The 26813-nt window shown below is 44.5% G+C and overlaps 1 long non-coding RNA gene across 1 annotated transcript in view; it reads right to left on the reverse strand.

Moving 5' to 3' along the window:
- Positions 1-17872: 17872 nt before the first annotated feature.
- The window catches only part of LOC148135045 (uncharacterized), a 71805-nt gene continuing 62864 nt past the window's right edge, over positions 17873-26813 (reverse strand). Inside the window, exons 7-8 of the long non-coding RNA XR_015755482.1 lie at positions 19559-20216; positions 17873-17905 (exon numbers count right to left, since the gene is read on the reverse strand). This is a non-coding gene — a long non-coding RNA (uncharacterized LOC148135045). The remainder of the gene's footprint in view (positions 17906-19558; positions 20217-26813) is intronic.

Here is a 26813-nt window from a genome sequence, read left to right on the forward strand (position 1 = left end):
GGAACCATTTGATCAGTTGACGAAGGCAAAAGAATGCGGCTGAGAAACATTTCACATGTGATCAAACGGCACAGCAGATCCAATTGGCGAAAGGGCTTAATTCTGCTTCAATTTCCTATTTTCTGAAGTGATTCATTTTGGAAGATCGAATTCAAATGCAGATTACAGGGTCAAAGGTAGCATTCTTGGCCGTGTGGAGGAACAGACTGATCTTAGGGTCCACGTCCTTAGGTACCTCCAAGTTGCCATTCAAGTTGATAGGGGTGTTAAGAAGAATATGGTGAGTTGGTTTTCATTAACAGGGAGATTGAGTTTAAGTGCTGCGAGATTATGCTGTAAAGCCCTGGTTAGACCACACATAGAGTATTGTGTTGTGTTCTGGTCACCCCATTATGGGAAGAAATTGGAAGCTTTCCAGAGGGTGCAGACAGGATTTACCAGGATGTTGCCTGTGCAGGAGGGCATGTCTTATGGAGAATTTCTAAGGGAGCTAGGCCTTTCTCATTGGAGTGAAGAAGGATACGGGATACATAACATAGGTGCAAGATGATGAGGCATTGATAGAGTAGACAACTGGAGACTTTTTACCGGGGTGCAAATGGCTATCACGCAGGGAGCATAATTTTAAAGTGATTGGAGGAAGGCTGAGGGGAGATGTCAGAGACAGTATTTTTTTTCTACAGATAGAGGTAGGTGCATGGCATGCACAGCCAGCGGTGGTAGTAGAATCAGATACATTCGGGACATTCAAGCAACTCTTGGATAGACACATGGATGATAATAAAATGAAGGGTATGAAGTTTAGTTTAGTCTTAGACGAGGATAAAAGGTTGGCACAACATCGAAGGCTGAAGGGCTGTGCTGTGCTGCACTGTTCTATGTTCCAATTTCCTACACTCTTGTGAGCTTATGGTATCTGGAGTTCATCTAACCTCAGTTGAGGCTAAATTTGGTAAGTATTTGATTGTCGGTTGTTAAAGGAAATGTGGATAGGTTTGAGTTTTGAATGGCCTATATCTGTTTCTAATTGATGTGTCCCTTTGTCAAAAGAATGGTGATTGGCTTGAGGGGAACACATTTTAAGAATAAGGGCATTCCCATTTCTGACTGAGACAGGGATGTTCCTTTCTCTTTAGTGTTGTGTGATCTGTAGTGTTCCCACGCCCAAGCAGCATTGAAGACTGGGTTACTAAAAACATTCAAAATTGAGTTCCATAGATCAATGATGAACAAAAGAACCCATGTCTATTGGTAACAGACTGGAAATGGAAGTTTATTTACAATCACATCAACAATGCACATTCTGAATGGAGCTGCAGGCTGTTCCTAACCCATGTCTTGTTCTCTCACTCAAACCCTCGATTCTGTCACAGAGGGAGAGGAAGGTCCAATTCAGCCCGTCAGCAATGAGACACAAGGAGACCTTTTTGCACTCTGAGGATTTACAAAGGAAGATGATAAAGTCAGTCAGCCATTTGAGTACATTACACAGCACACGAGGAGGCCATCCAACCTTTCTAAGCTGCTACACAGGAACTGGGAAGCATTGGTAACTATCAGGATATCGACAGTAGGGATTGATGTTTGTTTTCAGTTTGGAAATCTTGAACGTGGTGGAGTTCCTTAGAGATCAGTGCAAGATCAACAACTATTTCGAACCTGGTAATGATTTGGATGCGGGGACTGATTGGATTGGAGCTCAATTAGCTCAGCCACCAAGATATTCATTCAATAAGATGTCAAGTGGAGGTAGAGAGTCTGTAATGGGGTAGAGACAGGGGAGGTTATTGTGTAAACCTTTAGCAGAAACAGTATAACCTGGGCTAATGAAGTTTATGCTGTGACAAAAGGGTAAAACAACAGTAAACAACTTCAAAGGAGAGAGATCACACAACTCAGTGGTACAACGGGATTTGTGCATCCTAGTACATACATCACACAAAGTTATTATACAAATTGGTAAGTGGTTAGGAAAGTATATAGAATTATTCTATTCCATGCAAAGGCTATCAGAATAGCCTTTTTTTTTACTGCATCTGTACAGGGGCTGCCTGAGGCCACATCTGATGTATTGCATGTAGTGATGATTCCCTAAACTGAAAAATAAATATACTAAATTGATTTTGAAGCTTTGTAAAGATGTACATGTTCCTGGAAAGAAGGCCTTATTCTGTCATACAGCACAGAAACAGACCTTTCGGTTTCACATTGTCCATGACGACTTGATGTCCTCAATTAATCTCGTTCCATTTGCCAGCACTTGGCCCATAACCATTCCTATTCAAGTAGCCATTCAACTGGCTTTTACATGTTGTAATTTTCCCAGCCTTCAACACTTCCTTTGCCAGTTCATTCCATACACTCCGTGAAAAGATTACTTTTATTTCTTTTAAATCTTTCCCCCTCACCTTCAATCTATGTGCCCTAGTTTTGGACTCCCTCAACCTCAGACAATGTCCTTGGATATTCATGATTTCCATGCCCCTCATAATTTTATAAACCTCTACAAGGCCAGAGCACTTCAGGTTTGAGAATGAGAGATTTTCATACTGAACCATATAAGATGTTGAGGAGAGTGCATCAGGTGCTTGGCTGATTGACATTTCCTCTGGTGTGGGAAACTAGAACTAAGGATTCAAATTTAAGAGAACAATGTATTCATTTTGACACATAGTCCAAAGACATGGATTTATTGGACAAAATTATGAGGACACATTCAAACGCATCTTCAAATTATAGCTTATAAATTGCTCCTACATGGATCAGGGAACACGGACGGAGTCATACAATCCTGAGCATATTCAAGGAGGCTTCACTTGGTCCAATTAGGTGGTCAGATAACATTATTGTATATTTCATTTAAAAGTTGGAGAAGATGCAACTAGAGAAGTCACGGCTTATTGTTTCCTTTGTTTCCTTGTTCCTTCTCACAGACACGTATGAGTGGTGAAAACTCATCAGGCATCTTTAGCACTCATGAAGGATTCTTGTTGAGAATTCATTGGAATCTCCACACTGCCAGAAGCAAAGGGAATTCATCCAAATCCAAATGTTCCAGTAAGGAATCCGATTGACAGCAGCTTGCGTGAACAGAATGACCTCAGATGCAGAATAAATTTAATATTTCCTTTTGTCTTGAATTTAACTTTTGCTACAAAACTCTCTTTCAAGCTGATATTCTGCAGAGATTTTTTCTGTTTGTCTTTATGCATGTGTATGTGTGTGTCTGCGTGCACTTGTGTGTGTGACACTGTGAGTGTCTCAGTGTATGTGCCTGTGTATGTGTGTGTTTCTGTATACACAAACTGCGTCTCAGTATACATTGAAAGATAAATATTAATGTACATATTTGTCCACACTGCTTGTCATGTATCTTTCCATTAGGTTGAGTAAGTTTACTCTGGTAAATTACTTTTCCAAATTTAAGCTATTTACCTGACTTGTCCCTAACAAAGAACCTGACCTAGTCTGAGACCTACATCATTGATTATATCACTTACCTAGCTCTATTTAAAATGTCATGACCAATGGAGGAGGGGGACTATAAAATGAAACAGAGACCTTTCCATCCCCAGTCTGAACAGGAATGAGGAAAAATTAACAAAGGGCTGTTTGAGTGGGAATGATCTTCCCCAGAAGTTTGTGGTGCTTGTGGGTTTGCATTTATTGAAAGCCATGCTACTTCGACATTGGATGCTAAAGGACAATGAACTACAGAAAGGAAACTGAGGCAGAAGCCACAATCTGATCAGCCACAATCTTAGTGCCTGGTGGAGAAGGCTCCAAGTGTCTAATGATCAACCCTTCTCCTCTGTCCCATGTTCCTATGTTCGAATGAACCTCTCAAACCTGCTGGACAGGAACAGTTGGAGGTCATTTACCCCAATAACCTGGTGCACAGTAACAGCGGAAATCATTCAGCAGATGAAGACTGTCACACACATTTTGACATGGCGTTGGAAAATATTCTTGGGAAAAGAAAGGGTTGGCAACGGTGGGAAACATCTCACTCCTCTGTCATTTGTTGGTCATGTTGCCGATCCAGATTCACTGTAAATACAGCGCCCATACCTCACCCAGAGATGGGCCACAAAATCATCTGGTCTCTCTGACTGCAACATCCAATAACAGAACTTCCAGGAAAATAACTTACCAATAACAGAATGAGAGAACGTCAGATACACGAATAGGTCATTCAGCTCTTCTGGCCTGTCTTTCCCTTCAATATGATCAGAGCTAATCTGCAAAAGCCTGAACTCTTCTTTTAAGCTCCATCCCTGCAGCCCTCAACATCCTGATGCCTCATATATCCATTGTGCCCCCTTCTAAACATCTTAGTGATCTACCTCCCCTACATCTCTGGAATACAGAAGTCCCGACAGTCACTACCCTCTGTGAGAAGGAAACGCTGCTCACAAAGACACCATGAGCTATTCACATGAATAAAAGATATGAACACACGGTAAGTGTAACTGGCCTGATATCAAGGCAGGATTTCAAGGAACCCGAACAGAATTGAATGCAGTAGGAATGAGTCGTAAACCCCCCAGTGGTTAGATGCATTCAGAGGACAAGGGAAGATATTTGTGGTTGGTGAGGATCAATCATCTCTGTCACAGGATATCTCACGGTGCATCCTCAAGGTAGCTTTCTTCAGCTGCTTCAACGTCTTTCCCACATCATACGGTCAGAGGCGGGAGATGTTCACTGAAGACTGTTAAGAATAATTTGTCACCTGTCCACTGCTGAAGCAGTCCACATCCATGTGCAGCAAGACCTGGATCACATCTAAACTGTGTTGCTAAAGTGAAGGTAACATTCATGTAACAGTACTACTAGAAATTTCTCTTTCCCACAGTTAAGTAAGAGGAGCTCATTCAGCACCTCAAGCTGGTTGCAACAGAATGTATTCAACCCACTGAAACTATTGGTCAAGAATAGGGATAGCCCATTCAGTCCCTCCTACCTATTACACAAGGAGGGAAGGAGTGTAGGCAGCACATCGAGGTGTTAAACAGGAGCCAGGAGTTGCCAAGTCAGGTCTTTGAGTCTCTTCCATGTGACCAGGAAGAGGTCATCAGCCTGTCAAGTCAATTATGTAGAAATAGCAAGATGTCATTGATGCCCCAACATGACAAACAGTGAAGCAGAGACTACACAGATAAACTGTTCTATGTTGTTTCTCCTGGATCCATTGTGAGTGGTACAGGTGTTACTTTAACTTGGTTTACAGAAGGTGAGAAGGGAAAGTGGATGGTTCGTGCCAAGTCTCAACGAAATAGCTTCTGTCTCCGAGAAGACAGACTGGTGTTTCGATGAAGATTAGAAACTGGTGGGAATGGCTTACTCTTTCAGGAGTAAGGTATTGTGGCTGCTGACAGATTTGTGAACAGTGCAGGTTCATACACCAACTGCATATTGAGACAGTGAGAGTTCATTCAGAGCCTGGAGCTACCTCTCAACCAACATGGGGGCTCCGAGCAGGTATGTGAACTATTGGGAATCAAATATCATGGAAAAATGTAATATTTCACCTGACCAGTGTCTTTGTCTTGACAATATGAGTGTTAGTGCATAATCTTCAAGTTTAAATGTAAAAGCGTGTTATTTGCTCTCAGTGCCACGGATTAAACACTCATTTTCCTCACATTTTTCTCACGGTACCATCATCCAGGAATAAGTCTGGTAAAACTATTTTGCACTGTCTCAGTTGCAATGAAATCATTCCTTATAAAGGAGAGAGAATCTGTACTCAGTGGCCTAAATACTGTCCAAGCAACACGCTACAACTGCAGGAAGATGAATTTACTTGAACACTTGAATCATTTTTTAATGAAGGACAACATACCATTTACTGTCCTGATTACTTGCTGGGTCATGTGAATTGTGTAAGTGATAACTGCAGTTCCCAATCTCTCATTTTCTAATAAATTCAAAATGAAACTGACTGTATTTGTTGCTCACGTTCAATTCATTTCTTTGCCTTGTGAGCAGCTGTGGCTACCCGATGAGCAATGACCTTTAGTCCAGAGCAGAATCTTACTCTCTGTATTCTCCCCATTACCCAATTCTCAATCCCTGTAGCATATTCACCCTTTACACAAGGACTTTAATGTTCTTCAATTACCTGTCAAAAGCCTCCTGAAAATACAAATACACTGTTCCCATTGGTTCTCATTTGTCGATGTCACAATCATCATCCTCCACAAACTCCAAGTGGCTTATCAAAAACGATTTCCGGGGATCCAAGATGGCGGCGACCCAGCAAGTCTGAGTCTACAGTGCTCCTCCCAAGACTTGGGCAAAGTGGGTCACCCACCCCCACCACACTCACCAAATTATTCAAAATTGCTTTTGCTTAATGTATTTTGTTGTTTAATATTGAATTTAAACAATTTAATCGTCAGTAAAAATAACTAGACGGAAGGGAGCCCGCAGCTCTCACCAAGCAGGACCCCCTCCCCCTCCCTCTCCAGCTGCGGCAGAGGCATCCGAAGCCGCCCGGGGGGATTTACCTATGGTGGCGAGCCTTGTGGAAATCATCTTCAAACTGGATGCGAAGATCGACGCTTTTATTGAAGAATCCCGAAGTCAATGGGACTCATTCTCGGCCGCGCTGCAAAAGCACGACCCAGACATTAAGGAAATCGAGCGACGAGTCTGAGGGGTGGAGCTAAAGGCCACGACCTCCGAAACTACAGCGCAATCGGCCATGGATCAGGTCCGGAATGGAGGTCGTCGAAAAAATATTCGTTTGCTGGGCCTTCCCGAACGGGAAGAGGAAGGACAGCCTACAGTGTTTCTCGAACAGTGGCTGCCACAGCTTTTAAATCTGGACGCTGGATAAGGATAGAATGGTCCTACCGGGTCGCAATATGCGGGCCTGGCTCGAACCAGCACCCCCGCCCGGTCCTGTTCCGGCTGCAGAGCTATAAGGAGAGACAAATACTCCTAGAAGCCTCTAGAAATCATGGAAAAGATCCCCAAACCATGATCTATAAAGGATCCAAGATCATGTTATTCCAGGAGTTTTCCCCAGCTCTGGTACGAAAGAGGAAGGCATTCAATGAGGCGAAGAAGTGTTTAAGGAACTTAAATATTCAGTAATCCTTATGCTACCCAGCGATGCTACGCTTTAACCATGAAGGATCGGTGTATAACTTCAGATCGCCGGAAAAGGCCAAGAATTTTTGGACTCTCTTAGATAAATTGTAACAGATAATTGATGTTGATTTGCCTTCCACCCATTCCGGTTTATATCCCCCCTTTTAAATATATTCATACCCTTTGTTTACCTTACTGTTTAATATTATCTTGGGGGGTGGGGAGAGGGATTTATTTATTTGTTCTCTACTTAACGATTTTCTCCCCCCCTTATATATATATATATATTAACATTACTAAATAAATCCAGGTGTTGGTGTGGGTGGGGGCATGGGGGTAGGGTGCTCACTGTTAACTCTAGCTTTGTAGTATATTTCCATTGTTCTTCATCCTGTTGAGGAGCATCTGGATCAATAGTGGGGCACTGGTTGGGAGAGGATACTATGGACTTTTGGAAAGGAAGTGATAACCCCTGGGAACCAAGGGGAGAATCTCCGTTTAAATACGTTTTATATTTTTTTAATCTCGAAATAGTTTTTTATTATACTGTTGTGAGTGTATTAGAAAACCTTTATTTTTGTGAATTTTATATGCTCTATGCTCGGGATGTTCTGGATAGGGTTTCCCCTCCCGAGGGGTCTCGGATTTACCCGAACGATTATGGTTGAGAAGTCGGTTAAGTGGTGCACCTGGAATGTCAAGGGGTGTAATTCGCCAGTCAAAAGGAAGAAAATATTATCAAATCTCAAGAAAGAAAGGGTTGACATAGCTCTCCTACAGGAGACACACTTACTGAGTAAAGAACACCTGAAATTACAACAGTTTTGGATTTGATCAGGCCTTTTTCTCTTCTTTAACTCAAAAAGTAGGGGAGTTGTTATTGTTATTCGGAAGAATTTGCCTTTCAAACTCCTAAATCAGACAAAAGACGAATCTGGACGATATATTCTGATTAAAGCCCTTATAAATGGTGAGGAATATGGATTTTAAATTTGTATTGCCCCCCAGCACATCCTTTTAAATTTATAACGGAAGCCTTCTCAAAATTGATGGCTCTTGATGGCGAGGAACAATGAGACATTCCCTCCGTATTGGCGCGTGGACCACTTCTGGATGAAAGATAGTAAATTTGTAAGGTACTTCTCTGAAGAATTTAAAACTTTTTTAGAAATTAATTTAGGTACGGCTAGCAACCCATCAATGATGTGGGAGACCATCAAAGCTTACGTGCGAGGTTTGATCATCTCATACTCAGCGACCCAGAAGAAATTAATCGAGAACAACAGCGTCTGCTCGAAGTTCGCTTAAAAGTGGCTGAAACAGCATACCTTGATAAACCATCTATTATATAATTGCAAAGCATTACGGCCCTTAGGACAGCTCTAAACACCACGCTTATCCAAACGGCTAAGAGGGAAAAAGTATTTGCAAAATAAATGTTATATGAATTTGGCGATAAACCGGGTAGATATTTAACATTTCTTGCAAAGAGAAAGAAGGGCCCTCAAACTATCACGTCTATCAAGGAAAGTACGGGTAATTTCACTCATGATCCTAAAAGGATGAACGCAATCTTTAGAAAACTTTATTCTGATTTGTATAAATCGCAGGATTGTGAGGATAGGACTAGGAGGATACAATCATTTTTTTAAAAATTTGACCATTCCGGAACTAACTCCGGAACAGGTATCGGTCTTGAACGGTCCCCTAACAATCCAAGAAATACTTGACGCAATCAGGCAACTTCAGAGCGGTAAGGCACCTGGCCCAGATGGCTTTCAAGCTGAATTCTATAAAGAATTTACAGGAATATTGGCTGGTCCACTTATGGACATGTATAACTACGCATACAGTCAGGGCTTTCTCCCGCCTTCATTGAAAGACTCAAATATCCCTCCTAACATTAAAGAAGGAAAAGACCCAGAAGATTGGCGTCATACAGACCAATATCCTTGCTAAATGTAGATTTTGAAATCCTTTCTAAAACGTTAGCATTGAGGCTAGAAAGGGTATTACCACATATCATAAAGGAGGATCAGACGGGATTTATTAAGAGCTGTAGACCATCTAATAATATTTGAAGGGCTTTGATTCAAGCCTGCCATCAGGGAAAGATACCAGGAGTAGTAGTCTCATTAGACGCGGAAAAGGCATTCAATAGGGTTGAATGGTCATATTTGTTTGACACATTGGAGAGGTTTGGCGTTGGAAGGGTGATAACCAAATGGGTCACAACATTGTATAGTGATCCCAAACCAGTTGTGTTTACCAATGCACTAGGTTCGGATAACTTCAGTGTGGGTAGGGGCTGCCGTCAGTGATGTCCTCTCTCGCCATTGTTATTTACGCTAATAATTGAGCCACTAGCAGAAGCTATACGGGCTGACCCTAATATAATAGCCTTGAGGATTGGTACAGGTAAACATAAAATTACCTTTTATGCAGATGATGTTCTTCTGTTCCTCAGTAATCCTCTGATGTCCGTACCTTGCCTAATCCAAGTTATTAATACATTTATGCATTCTCAGGCTATAAAATTAATTTCTCAAAATCGGAGGCTATGCCAATGGGTGGCCTTGCTATGATACCCCACTTAGTGGACGGATCCCATTTTCCCTTTCGGTGGTCCCTAGAGGGTTTCTTATATTTAGGCATTTTTATTACCCCAGTCTTTGTTCAGTTATACAAGACTAACTTTGTGCATTTACTGGAAAGGATAAGGCATTTTGGGAAGATTTTCTCTTCCTTCCTCTGTGGAGACAGAACCAACATATTCACCTCACCGGACGGAGATGGCCTCTGTCACCTTGTGAGTACATGAGAGAATCGCACTCTGGCCAAACGGATGCTTCACCCACTCCTGCATGGAAAGTTTCAGAATCAAAACAGTTGATGGGCATTTTGAGTAGTCCTCTCCCTGGTGTGAGACTACAGGTATGCTGGAGCAGGTTTCACAGCTCTGTGACCTCCTCATTGTTGAAATTAACTGGATTCACACTTTGCACATGGAAACCATTCAACATTGGGAAATATTTGTGGAAATCTCAGAAAGGATAGTGTAGTCTCCTGCTCCTTCCTATGCAGTCGCTGTAGACCCAGACTCTCTCCAAACTGCAGTGCCAAAACCTTGTCCAGAGTGGGGACACCAGACCCTCAGATTTCCCTAAGTCATTGTAGTAGTTGATGACACAAACCCAAGAAAACAATCCAGAGAACCTCCTCTCACTTTCCAGTGACGGGTACAAGTCAAATCTCTGTATACACGTCACACCCACTCAGAGTTAAGAAATGATTTTTTCTCCTCAGTTTCTATTCCTGGCTGAAAAACCATTGCAGCTCTGCACAGTCCCCGTGAGCTAAAATACTACTGGTTCTGTTCTCCATGGAAGTAGTTGACAATGTAACTGAAAAACTTTCTGTACCTCAGTCACAATAACAGCAACACTACCATTACCAGTGTAGATACTGGGATTGCGATGGTCTAGGGCTATTATCTCCAGACTATTAATCCATGGGCCCAGCTAACGACTCAAACCTGGACTTGGACCCGCCTCATGAGATTATGGAATTTGAATTCATTGGAGTATTTGGGTTAACAATCTAACGAAAGATTGTCAATTGTTAAATAAAAACAAACATCTGGCCCACTTGTGTCCTTCGTGGAAGGAAATCTGTTATCCTCACGTGGTCAGGCCTACATGTGACACCAGACCCAAAGCAATATGATTGACTCTCAACTGCCCTTTGAAACGGCCATTCCATCCATTCAGTTATATCACGACAAGGTCTCAAAGAAATGAAACTAGACAGATCTAAGCACTGGCAGACTACAACATATGGACTGCTATGGTTCAAGAAGGCAGCTCACCAACAACTTCTCATGGGCAATCCGGAAAGGGAAATATGTACTGGCCCAGCCAGTTACACCCATGCCGCATTAATGAATTAAAGAAGATGACCACACTCAGGAAAGAGAGATAGAGGGGACAAAAAGTATGGAATGTACAAAGACCTTGTTCATTAAAACCCCTGGATTAATGAGCCAGGGACAGAATGAAAATAACATTAATTAGGAGACAGAAAGGAATGGGAGCAGTAGTTGTGGAGATTTGAGGGGAATACAACAATATTTCCATAGTCACCATCACGCCTTCTGGCAGACAGAATGAAATGCAACGCAAAGCAACAAAACTTATTGCATTTGGGCAAGAGAATGCTGATTGCTGATATGGTTCTGTGGGTCAGGGATTAGCATTACATTTTCACATGGCGATTCCAACTTCAGGCAAAGTTCTGTGTGGAGTTTGCATATTGTCGCCACGTCTGCATTTGTTTCATCCCACAGTTCAAAGATATGCAGAATAGGTGAAATAGCCAAGCTAATCTTCTCATTGTGTTCACCGATGTGTAGGTTAGGCACAATAGTGAGGGGTCAATATCGGGGGGTAGAAGAATGGGCCTGGTCAAGTTACTCTTCCAAGGAGCTGTTTCCACACTACATGCATTTGATGAATGCGAACAGGGCAATTTAAAATGGAAAGAATAGTATGCTACATACGTTTTTTAATCACTGGATATGCAGTTCGACAGGGTTGTGCACAGAAAGAACATAAAACATTCCACTGCAGTGCAGACCCTTCAGCCCTCGATGTTTGGCCAACCTATGAAACCAATCTGAAGTCCATCTAAACGACACTACTCCATTTTACATCCATATGCGGTGCTGGATCCTGTGGCTGCTAGACTGCGCTGCAGCAGGTTTTGCGGGAACCAATAAAAGGGAAACCTATAATTGTAATCTTTCTGCCTGCTGCAGATACACCCCTCCATTTCATACATCGGTAAAGATGGTCACTACACAGTCCTTATGGGGAGCAAGGGCTATCTTCACATTTTGCAGACCCTCCATACAATGATATGTACTGAATGGTACAGACTTTAAAAAGGTTGAACAACTAATGATGAGGCATCCATGAGGCACAATGGCCCATCGGCGGCGGCAGCAGCATCGTATTCAGTACAACTCATACAGTCTGCAACTTCCTGGACCGACATACCTCCCACTGTACAGTAACCATCACGGCCCGACATACCTCCCACTGTACAGTAACCATCACGGCCCGACATACCTCCCACTGTACAGTAACCATCACGGCTCGACATACCTCCCACTGTACAGTAACCATCACGGCCTGACATACCTCCCACTGTACAGTAACCATCACCGCCCGACATACCTCCCACTGTACAATAACCATCACGGCCCGACATACCTCCCACTGTACAATAACCATCACGGCCCGACATACCTCCCACTGTACAGTAACCATCACGGCCCGACATACCTCCCACTGTACAGTAACCATCACCGCCCAACATACCTCCCACTGTACAATAACCATCACGGCCCGACATACCTCCCACTGTACAGTAACCATCACGGCCCGACATACCTCCCACTGTACAGTAACCATCACGGCCCGACATACCTCCCTCTGTACAGTAACCATCACGGCCTGACATACCTCCCACTGTACAGTAACCATCACGGCCTGACATACATCCCACTGTACAGTAACCATCACGGCCCGACATACCTCCCACTGTACAGTAACCATCACACCCTGACATACCTCCCACTGTACAGTAATCATCACGGCCTGACATACCTCCCACTGTACAGTAACCATCACGGCCCGACATACCTCCCACTGTACAGTAACCATCACGGCCCGACATACCTCCCACTGTACAGTAACCATCACGGCCCGACATACCTCCCACTGTACAATAACCAGCACGGCCAGACATACCTCCCACTGTACAGTAACCGTCACGGCCTGACATACCTCCCAATGTACAGTAACCGTCACGGCCTGACATACCCCCCCACTGTACAGTGACCGTTACTGCCTGACATACCTCCCACTGTACATTAACCATCGCGGCCTGACATACCTCCCTCTGTATAGTAACCGTCATGACCCAACATACCTCTCAGTCTACGGGAGCCATCAAATGTTTAGCACTGCTCCCTCACAGCGCCAAGGTCCTCAGTTCAATTCTGGCCTTGGGTACCTGACTGTGTGGAATGTGCACATTCCCGCTGTGTCTACATGGGTATCCTAAGACAGTCCAAAGATGTGCAGTTCAGGTGAATTGGCCACATTAAATTGCGAATTGTTTTAGTCATAAGGAAATGGGTGTGTGTGGGTTACTCTCCGGAGTGTTGACGTGGACTGGTTAGGCCGAAGGGCCTGTTTCCACACTGTAAGGAATCTAATCTACTCTCCAAGGTTCAAGTCAGGAATATGATGGAATAATCACTTGACTGAATGAGTGCAGCTCCAACAGTATTCTAGTATGCACTTATTAGCAACAGGCAACACAGTTGCATGGGGAAAATCATGTTTCACAAACTTGATTGAATGTTTTGAGGAAGTGACAAAATTGATTGATGAGAGTGTGGGGCTGGATGTTGGCCGTTTGGACCTTAGTAAGGCCTTTGATATAGTTTCTTATGGCAGGCTCATACAGAAGGTGAAGGGAATTGGGATCAGCGGTAAGATGGAGGGAGAACTGCTTGGCCACTGAAGACAGAGTAGTGGTGGAACAGTGTTTTTGTGACTGGAGATCTGTAAATTGATTGGCGGAGTTGGAGATTGTGAGGATGATTGCCAGAGAATACAGTAGGATATAGGTCAGCTGCAGATTTGGACAAAGAAAACACAAATGTAACTTTGTATGGACAATTGTGACGTGGTGCATTTTGCAAGGTCTAAGGCAGGAGCGAAGTATAAAATGGATGAAAAATACTGATTGCATCAGCATCCGAAGGGATCAAGGTGTACACCATGCAGTTCCCTGAAAGTGGCAACACAGGTTGATAGGGTGATCCAGAAGACTGACGGCTAACTTGCAGACATGTATCGGAGCATGCAGTATGAAAATTAGCAGGCCATATTGCAGCTGTAGGGAAACTTAGTTCGAGGTACATTTAGAATATTGTGTACAGTACCGGTTGCCACACGGTGTTGAAGTGTTGGAGAGGGTATGAAAAAGTTTTACCAAGGATGTTGTCTGGTTTGGAGGGTATTAGCCAGAAGGAGAAATTGAACACACATGGTTTGTGTGCACCTGGGCATCATTGACTATGGGGCTACCTGATAGATATTTACAAAATTATCAGAGGCATAGATAGAAGGACAGTTAGAGGCTTTTTCCCCCCCAGAGTAGAAATATCAAGTTCTCAGGACCGTAGGTTTTAGGTAAAAGAGAGCAAGTTCAGGAGATGTGTTAGGTAAGCTTTTTTTTGGTTTTGGACAGAATGTGAAGGTGCCTGAAACGCACTGATAGAGGGGAAGAAGCCAAGATAGCAAGGAGGGAACAGAATGACATAGAGGGTTTCGGAGCAAAAACTTTTGTTTTAACTTTAGAAAGGCATCATGTGTCAGTGCGGGTTTGCTGGGCTGAAGGGCCTGTTCCTGTACTGGACTGTTCTTTAAGACAATATTTGAGCGCGGGAGTGGCGAGATGCTCACTGAATGATTACTGATGATCAACAGCTACACATTATTGTGGATTCCGCCCCCCCCCCCACCAACCACCATCAACTTGCAGCTTCATTTCCTCCCCCACTGTGGGGAAACTCAATATAGAGAATTTGACATGAAAGTCAGACCTGGTACCTGGTGACTCCATCTCGCCGCTCGCTCCTGCAGGTTTCTATCCAGAACACCAACGTCTTGGGGGAAAATGCATTAACAGAAGCTGCATGTACTCCACACCCACCAATGCTGACATCTGACACATGCCAGCTTCACCATGCATTCCCAGCACATCTCCGACCCCCTAACAATACGCTTCTGTACTTTAATGCTGCAGCTCAGGGTGCACTGACAACTCTCATTGCAATGCTACTGCAAGGACACTGTGCTCAGGGACACACACCCAGCTCATGGATTGTCCCTCTGGGCTGCTCACTCCGTGTTTGTACACACTCACTTTGAGCTGACTTGAATGCTCACAGAATGCCTTATCCTGCCCTCAGCAGTGTTTCCCCTCAGCCAGAGCTACCAGGCTCACCCGCCTGCTGTATTGTCTTGGTGTTTAGCACAGACACAAACCCAGGAAGCTTGATATCATTGTCCACAGTCAGTCACGGTCACGGTGCCCAGCACAGTCAGTCAGGGGGAGTCTCAGATCCCCATCTGGGAGTTTGGACACAATCAGTCAGCCTCTTGTGGTTGTTATGGTCAGGATCCATCCCGTGAGGGGGCGAGAAGCAGAATGTTTGGAGCCCCCTCTCCCTCTCGGCTCTTTCTGCTCTCGTGTAGAGTGTGGAATTGTTTGTAACAGCTGGTACAGACCGAGAGAAGGTGCTGCATTCAGTGAGAGTGGGATAACATGAGCCTTTGTGGGAGGTGGATGCAGTAACAGAGAGACAGTGAGGGCGAGCTCACAAAGTGCAGATGGTGGTACTTGCCATGGTGGAGTGGAGAAGGTCACTGACCTCCTTCCAACACTGCTGGGCATTCATCCAGCAGGCTGGCACCTCACTGACACAGGGGTCAACCACCAACCAAGCTGGCAGGGTATCGTATCATGGCTACCCCTGCCAGTCCTGGAGGAAGATAATGTCCCTCTCGTTCACCATGCCATCCAGCAGAACCTCAGCGGCTTGGTCTCAAAGTTAAGTCCCAGTTTTACCCCCTATGCCATGTCTTGGGCAGTTTCAGATTGACAATCTAAGAGTGTAATGACTTTTTACTAATGGCCCCTGGAACAGGGAGGCTGGTGCATTCTGGGATATCAAGGCAGTGGCAGTTGTTATGATGAAGGGGAAAATCATCGTGTTCGTGTCAGTTGAGAAGATAATCACGTGTGCAGGGAGTGTAGTTAATGAGGCAGATTGGGGATGGTATCATGAGAAAATGCACTTCACCTTTTGGAGAGAAACCCTCCATAAATCCTGACTAAAATGAGACTTGACCAAATCATAAGATGGGTTAGGCTTCTGTCTGTCTGAATCAAAGTAGGGATGCAGTGTGAAATATTGGGAGCAACAAACTTGGAGCGGAGAATTACAAAGGAGATTCAAATCCTTAAAAAGGGGTAACACAATGTTCCAGACTGTTAAAAGGAGCAGGGGGAAAATCCCTGCCTTATAGTTACCTACATTATCCAATCCTCACTGGATGCAGGGATGGTGCTGGAGGCCTGGAGAACGGCTAACACCGCAGCTTTGTTTAATGTGGAACAAGATTTAATAGGTCGCGGCTGGAATTCTGAGACAGTGGATAAACGGTCACTGAGGAAGTCCAGGGATTCCAGGACAGTCGGTCTGGATTTGTGCAAGGAAGATCGTGTGTAATTAATCTGACTGTATCGGTCTGAGGCAGTAACTTGGAACTGCATGTGACTTCTTTGGATTTGACGAGAGATCCCATGGCAGACTGTTTAAAAACAGAAACTATGGGGTCCAGGTGAACGGAGCAAACAACCCAGAGGAGTGCAAGGCAAGGCATTTGGGGACATCAGCAATAGAGAGGAATGTACAATAAATGAGAGTCTGGTCAGTGTGGGCAGATAAATGAAGGTAGCTGGAAACATCAATCTCGTTAATGTAGCAAATGGCACAATTTCCTCTATCAGCCGAAATGCAGAATTTCAGAGCAGGAAACCTATGCTGGAACTGCATAAATAATGAGTTCAGTGACAGCTTGAGGATGGTGTGCAGTTCTGGTCACCCCATCACATGGAAGGATTGAATTGGACTGGAGAGGGTAATTAAAAGATCCGTTACCCTGTGACAGTGGAAGTGCAGTTCTGAGGAAAGATAGGAATGGAGGATGCTGAGAGGAGATTTGATTGGGATGCACATGCTGTCAGGGGCCTGGGTAGAGAGGGAAATAACATCTTGTTCCTGTTGGTAAACTGCTTTACCAGTGGTGAATATTTAATGTAATTGGCTGAAATATCAGAAAAGTGGTGAGGAAAGTTGTTATTTTACCCAGAATATGGTTGGGATCTGGGAGGAACACATGGAAGCCGAGTAGAGGCAGAAACTCTCAAACCATTTTAAAAAGATGCTGGGATCTGCAGCCGAAGGCCTATAGGATCCGGGGAGACAGAACTAGGACTTTAAAAAAAAAACATTACCTCTTGTCCAATGCAGACAGTGGACAGATTGATCTTGTCGAAACTGCTATTTTCTGAAGTTTTCAAAGATTACCAATATCTGATAGAATCAATACGCAGAGATGAGGGTGAGGGCAAGGAGGAGCAGTATGTGAATTGATTAGCATCACAATATTACTGATCGCATCCTTTATACACAATGCTCCTTCACTGCGTTGGCCTATTTATCCTTCCTGTAGAAATGGGGAAAACCTTTAATTATCCAGTTCCCAGTCATGGTCACACTGCAGCCCCATCTCCATAATCCCAGCTACACCTGAGCTGGTTCACCCTGTTTCAAGTTAACATTTCACTGGCCTCGTTGAAAAGTTCCCAGCTTCATTCTTGCCCCATTGAAGGCTGCTCTCAGTCAACTAATGCTTCTCACTCTCAATTATTGCATAGCATTCTCTATCATCATCCTGAACGTTACAATAAAATGATCGCTGCCCCCCAAAACGTTCCCCAATGGATCCACTTACCCCACCTCTTCCCCAAGGACCAGGTCCAACAGTATATGCTCTCTTCGGCTGGACACATACTCCTGCAGTGAGCTCTCCTCCATGTAACCCAGGAACACTCGCCCCTCAGGACGCTGCACCACCAGTAACCCAGTCAATACCTGAATAAATTAAGTTTCTCATTATAACTAATCTGTAATACTGTCTTCGCTCTCAAATGACTCTGCATATTTATTCTCTCCATCGTTTCTTTGGTTGTTGGCTCACAGACTGTACCTCACAGCTTAATTGTACACTTTTTGTTCTGTAGCTCCAGCCAAATTCATTCTGTCCTAGGACGGATCCTCTTTCTCTTGGACTCCTTAACTAACGCTAATCTAAACCAATACTTCTACCTTCATCCTTTCCCTTCCTTTCTATCATTTCAGAATCCCTTATACCGAGCAATATTTAATATCCTGTCCTGCCATTCCTTGAGCCAGCTCTCGGTAATCAGTACATCAGATTTCCACACACCAAACTGCTTCTGTAACTCCGCACACTCCCAGTATTCAGGTCCATGCAGAGGACCTCAGATTAAGGCTTTCTTTCTCACTCCATCTTCCACTGTTAATCGTGTTGTTGTAAGTTAGTACCAACTGTATCTCCCATTATTTTGAGAATCCTGGTACTCTCCTCTACTATTTCTTTTTGGAACCTAAGCACACACCAAGTTATTTACAATCCCTCCAAAAAAAACCGTAAGAAATTCAGTCCCAGCTCTGTCACGTTAGCCCATCCAGTTTGTGCAGTTGCTGTCTTCCCCAGAACCAGTTCCAATGTCCCAGGAATCTGAAGCCCTTCCTGCTGCACCATCGTTCCAGTCACACTCTCATCTACCTAAAACTCTGAGTCCTGTTCTCACTTGGACACGGCACTGGGAGTATTCCAGGGATTGCTACATTTGCAGACCGGCTTGCTAACAATCCAACTTGCTCCCTAAATTCTGACTCCCAGACCACGTCACCCTTCCTACCCAGGTCATTCCTACCAACATGGGCATGATCTTTGACTGCTCACTGTCCCCCAGACGAATGCTCTGCAGACACAGTGACATTCGTAACCCCACTATCCCGGAATGACAGACACGCTGACACCTTCTTTACTTCCCTGACTCCCCTGTGACTATTGCCCCTCCGTCCTTCTCCCTCCCCTCCTGTACAGTCAGGCTGCTTGTGGGGCCACAGACATGGCTCTGACTGCCCTCCCTTGAGCAGCCTACATCTTCATCAGCTTCCAAACTGGGAGATTGAATTGGGAGGGAGACACCAGGATATGCTTGTATTCCCTGACTGTTTCTCTCCGATTGCCTAGACCCCAGACCCTTCCTTCTTCCAGGCCGTCATGACTGTAGGGTGATCTGCTCTGTGTGTGTGCTTTCCACTTAATCTCAGCATCACAGATGTCCCATAGTGTCTCTAGCCACTGTCTGAGCTCCATGACTCGGTGTCCATCTAGGACACGAGCAGGGACTATGACTTCACAATTAACAGAACACATTTTACATCTGACAAACATGGCCTAAAATGCATTTTGTCTCGAGTTACTTAATTAATTACTTAGAATTAAGTTAACATCCAGGAAATAACAATATGCTTAAATCCCTTATTCAACTGTGGCTTACTGAGGGTAATTTATTATATTGGCTCACAATTTTACTTCTCCCTCTTATTTCTGTGTTCAACCCTTATTTCAGAAGTTGAAAAAAATTGCTAACTTATAGCAATTAACTGACAGTCGCTAATAACAGCGAATTTATCAGCCAATGAACTTACAGCATTTTCTGTGATGGCTCTTGTACTTATTTCAAACTCAGTGCAGGCAGGTCCCAGCAGCAGAAAGTTATCTCTGTGACTCCCAGGTACATGTAACCCTCCAGCTCCCACTGCACTCTGCTCCCTCACAGGGTCACCGTCTCTGTGACTCCCAGGTACGTGTACTCCTCCAGCTCTCACTCCACTCTGCTCCTTCACAGGGTCACTGTCTCTGTGATTCCCAGTGATGTGTAATCCTCCAGCTCACACTCCACTCTGCTCCCTCACAGGGTCACCGTCTCAGTGACTCCCAGGTATGTGTAATCCTCCAGCTCTCACTCCACTCTGCTCCTTCACAGGTTCACTGTCTCTGTGATATCCAGGTATGACTAGGCCTCGATCCTCAGTGCTGATTTATATCCTCTCACTTTGGTGCTTCTGTAACTCCCAGGCGTGAGTGAACCTCATGTTCCTGCTTCAAGTAACTCCCTCACATGGTCACACCCTCTGTGACTCGGTGCTGATTTCGCCCCTTCAGCTCTGCTGTTTCTCCAGCTCTGTGGTGCTCTCTCTCAGGTTCTCTCCCTTTGTGACTTCCAGGTAATGGTAGGCCTCAAGCCTCAGTTGAGATGTATAACATCCCATTGCACACTGGTCCCTCACAGGATCGCCGTTGTGCCTGGAAGATAGTGGAAAAGAGGATTAGACAGATCAGAGGGTGTTACAGTGATTGAGGGAGCTGTTGGGGATGGAACAGGTTATCTGGAGAGGTAGGCAGACCTGCAGTGTCTAAAGCAGGTTACTGGAAGATACATGGAGGGTTGTAGGCACTGAGGGAAGCAAAAGAAGTAGAGAGATGGCGGCTTGTTGTTGATGGAGCCTTGTAGAGTCTAAAGGGATTTTTGTGAGCTGCTTACTGAGATGTGAAGACTTCAACAAATTCAAATTGACAGCCAGGGAGTGTTGATTGGCACTGGAGACTGTTGGATGTTACAGAGTTAGAAGACTCGCAGTAACTGGGGGGTGGGGGGGGGGGGCGGTTTACAGATGTTTGAAGCACTCGTGGTGTTCAAGGACCCTCAGAACATAAGGAGGTACAGAGAATGGGAGCATTCTAAATAGTGGGATTGCAGGGGCTGGGAGAACTAGGATGGATGAGGAGGATGAAAAGTACCAATGCAGCACAACCAGCCGCTGTAATTCACAGAGATTTAAGGAAGTGAACCTGTGCTGTCATTGAATACAGTTATATGGCGAGTTACAGGTACTGAGGAGTTACAAATTTAGAAAGGAAGAGGTTATGGGTGATCAGAAGTTTAAACAAGAATACAGAAATTTGAGAGATCACTAGCACAGATGGCAATGGAAGTGGTGAGACATTCTGATGAACAATAAGAGTTGTCGGCAGAGGAGGATGTCACATATACAGGAAGAGCTGCATTGTCTGTATGCAGTTACAGATGTGTGGAGTGATGTAGCGCCTGCTGGAGGGGACACAGATAACAACAGTTCCAATGGCTGGTGCAGTGGTTCAGGAAGGCAGCTCACCACCACCTTCTCAGGGACAACTCCAAATCAACAATACATCCAGCAATGCTCATGACCACGAGTGAATAAATAAATAAATAAATAAAGTATCTACAAGCAGCACTGAGGTCACTCAGGCAGGCCCCTTCAGCAGCACTTCACAAACCCGGAGCAACTATACCCTGGAAGGACAGGAGCTCCAGGTGCATGGTAACATCAGCATTTCCAAGGTGCCCTCCAAGCCACGCTCCATCCTCCTAGCACTGTGTCTGTCCCTACACCTAAAGGACCGCAATGGGTGAGGAAGGCAGCTCCCCACCACCTTCTCCAGGGAATTACAAATGGGAAGGTAATGATGGCCAAGCAAGTGATGGCCACATCACATCAGTGAATTTGTACGAGGGAAACTCATGGACTGTTCATGACCCCTTTGCTTCCTCCACACATCCCACATTCCCATCTCGTTCTGTGTCAGCAACAAACATGGAAGCAGTAGATTTTGTTCATCCATCAAATGCATCGAATCCCTTTGTGAATAGTTGGGGGTCAAGCACTAATCCATTTATTCCCACTTAGTTTTCTGTTAAAGAATTCCCAATCCATGCCAGTACATTCCCTCCAATCCCACATTTGACAATTTTGCTTATCCACATCTTCAGTGGGACCTTGTTGAAAGGTTTCTGAAAACCCCGACAAACCATTCCTCCCTTTTATCTACACTGCTTTTTCCACAGCCAGACAGGAAAACAAACCCAGCAGGGTTTGTGAAATAAAATTTCAGTTTCAGAACAACATGCTTGGCATGGGTAGAGGATTGGCTGATTAGCAGAACACAGAGTAGGTATAAAGGGGTCGTTTTCACGATGGGTACTGGTGATGAGGGGAACTCCGCAGGGGTCAGTGTTGGGACCACACTGTACATGTTATACATTAACAGTCTGGACAAAGGATGTGAGTGGGTACAAGAACTAATTTTACACGAAAGAGCCCAGGATGAAATGTTTGTCATATGAGAAGCTGGTGAAGTCTCTGAGTCTGTACTTGATGAATTTTCAGAGTTGGCGGTGGCAGGATCTCATTCAAACTTACAGAATACTGAGGGGCCTAGATGGAGTGGAGGGGGTGGGGAGATGTTTTCACTGCTGGAGAGACCAGGGCTCAAGAGCACAGCTTCAGAGGGAAGGAACAACCCTTTAGAATGGAGATCTGGGGGAATTTATTCAGCCAGAGGGTGATGAATCTGTGGAACGGTTCCTACCGTAGGGAGGGTTATAGATGAGGGTGACATTTACTGGATAGGGTACAAGAGCTGGAGAAGGTTATGGAGATGATTAGATGGATGGAGATACTAGAGGAGCTTACATTGACAGGGTGAGTGATAGTGAGGGGAGACTGTTACACAGACAGTGAGTCTTGCAGGAACTGGATTGGGAGAGTCACAGGCATTGGATTGGGTTCTACAGATCGGGAGTAATGCAGGGACCTGTTGGATTACACAGATAGGGTGGATTGTGGGGTCTCCACATGTTGAGAGGTTTTCAGGAAGAGGTTACACCGATTACACAGGGATGTTGGAGCTGTCGTAGTTTACAGAGTTTGGGATGTTTGGAGCTGTTTAATTGTTAGAGGGACATTTTTAGGGTCATTAATATGGAACGCAGAGGGAGAGTTTAGATTTTATTAGATTCCCTACAATATGGAAATGGCACTTCGGCCCAACACGTCCACACCAACTCTCCAAAGAGTAATCCACCCAGACACACTTCCCTCTGAATGATGCACCTAACGCTCGGTCAGTTTAGAATGGCCAATTTATCTGACCTGCACATCTTTGGACTGTGGGAGGAAACCCATGAAATGCTGGCCAGCCAGAAACAGCAACATCCCATTGAGTGAATTGAAAACAACATCGTTGGGACCAGTGTCCTGGCAAATTATGTCGGTGGGTTTATGGACAGTGCTTTAATTGACAGAGAAGATGCAGCGACAGGGTTCAGGTGAAAGGAGCTTCCCAATTCCAAAGAGAAAAGGGGACACATTGGAACAGCATGGGAATGTGGCTGAAGACAAGCAGAAAGGAACAGGAAGGGACAGAGGTTAACTAAAACTGTACATCAGTGAATTAGGCTGTGACAGGACATTCTGGGAAAAAGTCAATTACAGTGTTCGTTTTTTTAGAATGAACAATGTATCTGTAATAAGGTAATAGACTTGTGACACCGAGATAAATAAGATTTAGTCACCAGGGAGATGTGGTTCGAGGAGAGGCAAAAGGCAGCACATAAATATTCAATCGTACCCATCCTTGAGGGGTCTCAGGGAGTGTAGGATGGGTAACCCTGAGAGTAATGGGTAACAAAGGCATAACAGAGAAAGCATGTGGCCTCAGATGATGCAGCTGAATCAGTCTGAATGCAGATTATGAGTAACTCGTGTCAAAAACACAAGCAAGAGAACAGTGGTTAGGCTGCCGAACAATATTTCATTGCTCAGCCCTGCTGCACATTCCAGTGAATTCCTGTGTAATGCAAAGGCAATGTGATAATTTTGGGAGACTTCAATCTTTGTCAAAAATGATATTCTCCGAACTCCTCTTCAAGTGTTTGTGTCAGTGTTTCTTTGAATAACACATTGTGTAAATGACCAGGGACGTGACTATCTCAGATCGACCGTTGGGTGATGAAGCTGAGTGAAGGAGTAATGTCACACTGAGATATCTTCTGGGAAATTGTAGTGTAGTGGAATTCAGAGAGATGATGGATTTTTAAACTGACCATAAAGCACACCCTACAATCACAACCAAGCATGTGTTTGATGGGAGAATTGACCAAGGTAAACAGGGGAAACAGTGAAGTTTGTGGCTGGAAATGGACAGTGCTTTAATTGACAGAGAAGAGGCAGCGACAGGGTTCAGGTGAAAGGAGCTTCCCAAATCCAAAGAGAAAAGGGGACACATTGGAACAGCATGGGAATGTGGCTGAAGACAAGTAGAAAGGAACAGTGCAAAACATTTAGTCGTAGAGGTGTACAGCACAGAAATAGACTCTTCAGTTCATCTCGTTCACGCTGCCCACATACGCTAGCATAATTTTGTCTCACTTGCCTGCACTTGGCCCAAATCCCCCTCACCCCTTCCTGTTCGGATACCCATCCAGATGCCTTTTAGATGCAGTAATAGTACCAGCCTCCACCACTTCCTCTAGCAGTTCATTGCATTCTGCCTGAAAAAGTTGCCCCGTAGGTTCCTTTTATTTACTTCCCTTCTCACCCTGAACCGAGGCCGTCCGGTGCTGGACTCCACTACCTCAGGGAAAAGACCTTGTCTGGTAAACCTATCCATGCCTCTCATGATTGTATAAATCTCTATATGGTCACCCCGCAGCCTCAAGTAGCCTCAGCCCATTCAACCTCTCCCTTTAGCTCAAATCTTCCAATCCTGGCAACATCCTTGTAAATCTTTTCTGAAACCTTGCAATTTATACAACATCCTTCCGGTGGGAGGAGACAAGAACTGCATGCAATATTCCAAAAATGGCTTATCCAATGTCCTGTACAGCCACAACATGACCTCCCAACTCCTCTACTCAGTGCTCTGATCAGTAAACGCAAGGAGAATAAACACCTTCTTCACTATCCTATTTACCTGGGATTATACTTTCAAGGAACTATGAACCTGGACTCCAAGGTCTCTTTGTTCAGTAACACTCCCTAGGACCTTACCACTCAGTGCACCAAGATCCTTCTGTATATCAATGTCCCTCAGTATCCTAACTTTCTTCTTGAATTTGACATGACCTCACACTTGTACAGATTACACTTAATTTGCAATTTCTTTGCACATCTTTCCAACTGATCAGTAACCTCCTGCAACCTTGGATCTCCTTGCTCATTCACCCCAACTCCACCAATTTTCAGATCATCTGCAATAATTACCTTTGTGACTTCCTTTCGTTTCAATTGTGTGAGAATGTGTAACCAGACGGCAGAAAATCCCAGCAAGAGCTCACCCATTTAAGATGGAGATGAGGAGGAATGTCTTCACTCAGAGGGTAGGGAATCTGTGGGAATTCCTGACTGCAGGGGGCTGTCGAGGCTGGCTCATTAAGAATATTGACAGCAGAGATGGTCAGATGTTAATGGATCAGGGAAACAAGGGTTTTGTGGAAAAGGCAGGAATGTAGAGTTGGAGAGTATCAGGTCAGTCATGATCTGATTGAAGGGCAGAGCATCCTCAATGGGCCAAATGGCCTCATTCTACTCCGACATCTTATGGTCTTAACTCAAACTCAATATCTGCATTATCACACTATGGGTCTTTCCTCACAAAACTCCTCTAAAATGGGACGATTGGATATTTATTATTACACAGCATTTGAAATCCAATGGACAATTTTGTTGCTGGCTCCTTGATATGATGTTATAGAAAACCATCTCGTATACAATCCAGGATTCCATCCATTACAGCCCTGATCCTCATTAGTTATCCAGTCGGGATGGAGACCACTGTCACACACAGTTACTGCACTGCCCTTGCTACAAGTACATTCAGTGTCCTGACTGTAACCATATTGACATTCCCATCACTGGTTGATTCCTTTAAAGGAATTCCAGCCAATGATTGCTGCAGCTGCTTGTTCATTCCCAGCTCCATCCAAATAGACTCCAAATTTTGATCTTCAGTTCCACGTGGCTATCTCATTAATGCATTAACCCTATCCTTTCTTCACAACTTGTTGGATTTTTGCCTATCCTGCCTAGATCCCAACAACCCTTCAATATTCCCTTCCCAGCGATGGTCATTCTTCAGCTGCATCTCCAGAATGACGGTTCCAGCATATCTATTCACTGTCATTCCATCTGCCTTATGGCGAATGCAGGGTGTCATTCCTCAGTAGTAGGGGGTTAAACAGATGGATAGAGGTTACAGAGATAGGGAGGCTTACAGGGACTCGAGGATTTTCGAGCGAAATCTGGGCAGTAATGTTCATGGGAGAAAGGGGTTTGCGGATTGGAGGAATTTACAGAGGTAGAGGGAGCTGGATTAGATTCTGGAGATAGGGATAGGGATGGATATAGGGAGAGGCAGGCAGACTGAGAGGCACAGACAGGGAGTCTTCAGTAGGAGATTATTGTGTATATTGACAGAGATATGGAAGGTTGTAGTGACTGCAGATGTTTACAGATATAAGAAGGCTTCTAGGTTCAGGAGGCTGCATAGATAGGAAGGCAATGGAGAATGCCAGGTTACTGGGCTGGAGACAGTTACACAAATGGGGAGGGTTGCACAAAATGAAAGAGGTTCCTGTGGTTGGGAGGGTTGGTGGGGAGAGGGCGAGGTTTAAATAGATTAAGATCGAAGATTAGTAGAACAATAAGGAGGTTACGATTTTTTTCACAGGTAAGGAAGGGTTGTAAGAGCTGGAGAAGTTTACCCAGATAGGGATGGATGGAGAGGTTAGAGATAAAACACATTTATATGGAGGGTGGCATTGGTCGGAGGAGCTTACAGGGATAGACAGGGCTCGGCAATTACAGGGATGAAGGAATTTAGTATCTACTGGACAAGTTTAGGAATTAGGGTGTCAGGGATTGGAGAACCTGACAGAGACAGACAGCATTGTGTGTACTAGAGGAGATTCCAAATAGAGGAAGGATTATCGTGACTGTAGTATATTACAGAGATCACTAATAGAGTATGTGCCAAGACTGATGCCTGGGACCTCCAGTGCAGTCTCAGGGAGTTCCAGTA

This window comes from Chiloscyllium plagiosum, unplaced genomic scaffold (genome assembly GCF_037043375.1).
Source record: "Chiloscyllium plagiosum isolate Xiang-an unplaced genomic scaffold, Cpla_swu_hap1 HiC_scaffold_51, whole genome shotgun sequence".
NCBI classification, from domain to species: domain Eukaryota; kingdom Metazoa; phylum Chordata; class Chondrichthyes; order Orectolobiformes; family Hemiscylliidae; genus Chiloscyllium; species Chiloscyllium plagiosum.